At 40.4% G+C, this 5,408-nt stretch overlaps 1 long non-coding RNA gene across 1 annotated transcript; it reads left to right on the top strand.

Annotated features, from left to right (window-relative positions):
* The first annotated feature begins 376 nt into the window (after positions 1 to 376).
* Positions 377 to 4,298, top strand: LOC118159226. The gene is made up of 2 exons (XR_004747051.1): positions 377 to 505; positions 2,626 to 4,298. It is a non-coding gene; the product is annotated as an uncharacterized LOC118159226 (long non-coding RNA).
* Positions 4,299 to 5,408: the final 1,110 nt, after the last annotated feature.

The following is a 5,408-nucleotide window of genomic DNA, read 5'->3' as shown; positions in this document are numbered from 1 at the left end:
CTTTTTTTGGTACATTTACTGGATTGACAGAGGGGGGCAGGGTCTGTTTTGTACATGAAACCTGATGGCAGGAAATTTAATACTTGGTGTGTGCAAGTGATGGTGCAGATATTTGCTTGAAATTAAGAACGTGTCCTATAGATAAAGTATTACTAAGGTTTTGCAGCCTTTTAAATTAAATGTAGTAGCAAAAACAGGGTCAGCTGTGAAGGACCTGAGAACTTCTCAACTTCTGTGCTTTATGTATCTTATGCTTTTAACCTACTTTTATATAAGAGTTTGTTTAAAAATCAAATTATGGACTAATCCATATATTACACATCTTTACCTATTCACGTAGGCAGAGCTTGAAATGTCTGAGTATGTGTAGAAATTCCTAATATTGTCCTTTTTATTTTAAAGGTTGTTAAAGGAGATGGGCTGGCAGGAAGAGAGTGAAAATGATGAAACATGTGCTCCACTAACAGAGGATGAGATGAGGGAATTCCAGGCCATTAGTGAACAGGTAATGTTAAGTTGATGTTCCATTATGAACTTGCAAGTGGCTACCCTAAATGCCTATCTTTTAAGGAGGATCTCCAGTAATTTTGATAGTTAAGGATGATGCCATTTCAGTACCCTTTTTCTTTTCTCTCCTTGCCTTCCTTGTCCTTTCTGAAAAACAGCTGGTTAAAAAAGATATGGGAAGCAGTACTTATTTTAGATGAGGCTTCTCAACATATCAAAGAAAGAAGAGAGGATGGGTTCTAATTAGTTTCAGCACTGCTGGTTACAGAATTGCACAGGCCTTCTAGCTCCTCAGCTCAGCCTGAGGAAAGGGAATTTTCTTTCAAGGTCTTTATGCAGCTTCCTTGGCTTTCTTCACTGGAAATCAAGGAACATATAATTCACTAGTAACAGAGTCTGAGCACACAATCTACACTTGATTTTTTATTTTTATTTTTTGAAGTAGTAGACTGCTGTCTTGGGTTTATGTGGAAAGGTTTTGGTAGCAGGGGGTTGTAGTGGTGGCCTCTGTGAGAAGAGTCCAGAAGCTGTGTGTGCCATGTTAGATAAGAGCCAGTTCTAGCCAGCTCCAAAAGGGACCTGCTGCTGTCCAGAGCCAAGCCAATAAGTGATGTTGTTTGTACCTCTGTAAGAGCATATTTAAGAAGAGGAAAATAACTGCTGTGTAACAGCAGCTGGGAGAGCAAGGAGTGAGAAACAGCCCTGCAGACACCAAGGTCAGTGGAGAAGGAGGGGGAGGAGCTGCTCCAGGAGCTGAAGCAGAAGTTCCTCTGTGGCCTGGGGAGAGGACCATGGTGGAGCAGGTTGTCCCCCATGGTGTACAACAGCGGAACAGATTTCTACACTGCAGTCCGTGGAGGAACCCATGGTTGAGCAGCAGGTGAAGCTGGCCTGAAGGAAGCTGCGGCCTGTGGAGAACCCCTGCTGGAGCAGACTCTGTGCCAGACCTGTAGCCTGTGGAGAGGAGCCCATGCAGGAGCAGGTGACCTGGCAGGAGCTGCTGCCCATGAGAGACCCGTGTTGGAGCAGTTTGCTTCTGAAGGATGAACCCCATGATACAGACCCATATTGGAGCAGTTCTTGAAGAGCTGCTGCCTGTGGAAGCCCATATAGGATCAGTTTGGGAAGGACTTTATCCTGTGGGAAGGACCCCATGCTGGAGCAAGGGAAGAGAGTGATCATGAATGAGTAGCAGAAACAAAGTGTTATGGACTGACCACAACCCCCATTCCCCAGCACTGCTTGGGGGGAGGATGTTGAAGAAGGTGGATGGGGGGAAGGTGTTTTTAGTTTGCTTTTAGTTTCTCTCTGTTCTAGCCAGCTAGTGATAGGTAATAAATTATATTAATCTCCCTATGCTGAGTCTGTTTTGCCTGTGATTATAATTGTTGAGTGATCTCCCTGTCCTTATCTCAACCCTTGAGCCCTTTGCATTGTATCTTCTTCCCCTTTCCCTTTGAGGAAGGGGAGTGAGAGAGCCGTTGTGGTGGAGTTCAGCTTCCCAGCTGAGTAAAACCACCACAACTGCAGAAAAATGGACTGCATCATGGGAGAGACCACGTGGGAGGAGTCACTGGGGCAAAATGTCTGAGGAAGTAGATGGGAAGAGAGTAAACTCTTGTTCACTTAGCTTAGTATGATTGGAAGTTCTTGGATGCAGGTGGCTGGTTCAGAAGTGAAAGCTCTCAGGTAAATTTTCATTTCATAGAATCATAGAATATCCCGAGTTGGAAGGGACCCATAAGGATCGAGTCCAACTCCTGGCACCACACAGGTCTACCCAAAATTTTAGACCATGTGACTAAGTGCACAGTCCAATTGCTTCTTAAATTCAGACAGGCTTGGTGCAATGACTACTTCACTGGGGAGCCTGTTCCAGTGTGCGACCACCCTCTCAGTGAAGAACCTCTTCCTGATGTCCAGCCTAAATTTCCCCTGCCTCAGCTTAACACCATTCCCGCGGGTCATATCACTGGTGATTACATTTGTGTGTATATATAACATGTAGTGCTGTGGATCTAATGTAGCCCATAGATGAAGACAGAGGATGTTGAAATGCAACAGGTTGTTGTGTTTTTCTCTCTCTAAATCTTTTTTTTTTTTTTTTTTTCATTTCAGTTACAAAAAAACGGCCTTCGGAAAAACGGCATTTTGAAAAATGGCCTTATCTGTGATTTTAAATTTAGCCCCTGGAAAAATAGCACTTTCCAACCTGCTCTGGAGAATGATGATTCTGAGACAAGCAGCAGTGATACATCAGATGATGATGATGTGTGAAGATTTCTGTAACATCTGTAGATGCTCGTTTTGTTCTCATGAAAATATGGGGATGTATTGTTTAAAAACCATCTTTATGTAGTAACATGCCTCATTAGAGGAAGATTGATGGGACTTCTCTCTGAAGAAAGCAAGGAACATTGTGTTGGGTGTGTCGAACATTGCTATAATTTCTTTGTAAACAAATGTTTTAGAATGAGGACTTGGGTTGACCCAGCATTGACTTTCTTCCTCACTGCAGCATTTCTGACTAGCAGTGTGACAATGTAACAAATCAGACTTTCTCAATTAATAATAAAAACAAAAAGAATTGCAATATCTTGCAAAGCTTCTGTCTTAGTGTCCAAGTATAGACTTGGGAAAAAAAAGGGCAGCTTAACACAGTTTTGCTTGTCATTTCTTTCTTACAATGGAAATCCTCAAATCCACTTTGTATGCAAAAAGAGCAATATAGAGTGCTGTCTAAAATGAGCGAAGTACACTAAAACTCTTTTCCTTAATTGAACTGTTCTACTTCTTCCACACATGATTGTTCTTTAGCTATTGTAGTGTAGTCATTGTTATTAATGGCAAAAAGACCTGATGTTACGGTTCCAAATTCCTAGAAGTAACCTTTAAATTGAAAGCTTTATGGGTTATTGCAAGACCCAATATGCCACAGTGAACACATTCTTGTGGGAAATAAGTACTTTGAATTTACTATTCACCGGCAGAAAAATAATTAAACTGACTGGATTTGTCCACTACATGGAAAATAAACTGATTTACAGAGTATTGTCTCAGTGCATAGCATCAAGGGTATTGTTTTTAAATCTAGTAAGTTTTGTTTGCATTTATATTAAATGTACTCTAGCAGGAGTCATTGCATTTCATAATGACATAAAGATATTTTTGTCACCAGCTCTTGCTTTGTAGCAGCAGACGTATATCTATGCAATAAGCATTTGTTTTGATTATATGTTTTCCACAAGGTTGTGCAAACTATGTAGCATTAATCCATGAGCACAACTGCTCTCAGTGATGTCACATACACTTATAGTACAGCTTCTATAGATATTCTTCTTCAAGATATTTTTGAATTGCAATACTTTTAATAGTAAGTAATTCACAATTTTAAACTAAAGCAAAAATATTTATCAAGATGAGCTTTTGTCCATGTTTAACTTTTTTAGGAAAAACCTTTTTTAATAAGGTGACATCTAACAATTTTGGGCCAAAGATGTAGTGTGTTTTTCTTTTTCCTTTTTATTAGTTTAAATAAGGGGGGTTATTCAATACATCTTTTTTTTTTCTTTGAACAAACGTTCAAATGTTGGTATAGTTTATTTTGGCACAATGTTTTGAAATATGCCATTTTGTTGTCTAAATTTTAGAGGATAAAAATGTTTGGTTTTTTTGAAGAGAAAACTGCTGTATCAGTAATGAAGTCTTTCTACTTGTATGCCTTAAACATGTGTGAAATAATTGCCTGAGGTGACTTGGAAATTAAACTGATATTCACATTGTAAAGAAAAGGTTTTGAAAGGACTGAAGAAGCTTCCAGGGTGGAGTGTAGCTGCACTACATAGAAGTTCCCTAGGCCTCCAACCTTAGATGTTAATCACACTGGGGGAACTTGGTGTGCTGACTCTAAGAGGAACAGTACGGAGTGTGGAGCGGAGTAGAGACACCACGGCTAGGCTCTGTGACCAGGTAGGGACTCGATTGTTCTTGTGCACACTGAGACTGATAAGCTGCACTTTTTGCTACCCTGAGCCAACAACCTGTTATGTTTTGACAAATGCTGTACTCTAGTGTACTTTTGCTCATTATAATATCATTATAATACCAAAACACATCTCCATCCCAAAAGCTACCCACCTCCAAGGTGTGACCACCCCTCACTGAGCATGCTCTCTGAATTTCTCTGAAACTATACTTTTAAACAAAAGTGAGAAAACTTTGCACCAATCATAACCAAGATATCTATGACTAGAGTCACTCAAGCTCCGCCTAAAAGATAGAAAATAATATAAATTGGCTTAAGAGAGAAAGGTTGTTAGGGAAGATACTATTGTGAAGGATACCTTCTGACTTTTGGGATCAGTTGATGGGCTGAGCCTCTCTTCCTCCCCCATTGGGATGCCTTTGGGTACGATTTGAACACTTGGCTATACCAAGTGCCTCCCCAGGAAACTTAGAAATCTCTATAGAGTCGCTTTATACCTTTTAACGTGTTTATAGCCAGGCTGTGTTACTCATAGTTTTGGTATTTGTATGTGCTTTGCAGACAGTGAATTTATCACCGGCAATCCAAAGAACCTGTGTACCTTTTGCTTTAATAAATTGCAGTCACCTTTAACGCAACAGAGAAATTGGTGTATTTGGCAGGATTGCCATGGATAAACTGCTGCAAAAATACAAATGTGGCCCTTCCCAGGCTGGGAAGGAGTGGGCTCAAAAATTTTAGAAAGATGGAGAGACAGTGGTAGAACACATTAAGCAGTGTCAGGCTGTGCAAAAGACTGGAGTGAAAAAAGGTGAACGCGTAATTTGTGCAGTATTAGGAGCCTGTTTGTCTTGCACTCAACAAGAAGCTAAGTAAATTCCTGCTCCCAAACTAATTTCTGATGGGGAATATACAG

Source organism: Oxyura jamaicensis, unplaced genomic scaffold (genome assembly GCF_011077185.1).
Source record: "Oxyura jamaicensis isolate SHBP4307 breed ruddy duck unplaced genomic scaffold, BPBGC_Ojam_1.0 oxyUn_random_OJ68852, whole genome shotgun sequence".
Lineage (NCBI taxonomy): Eukaryota > Metazoa > Chordata > Aves > Anseriformes > Anatidae > Oxyura > Oxyura jamaicensis.
Note: the sequence above shows the minus strand (reverse complement) of the source record. Positions and strands in the feature narration are given on the sequence as shown.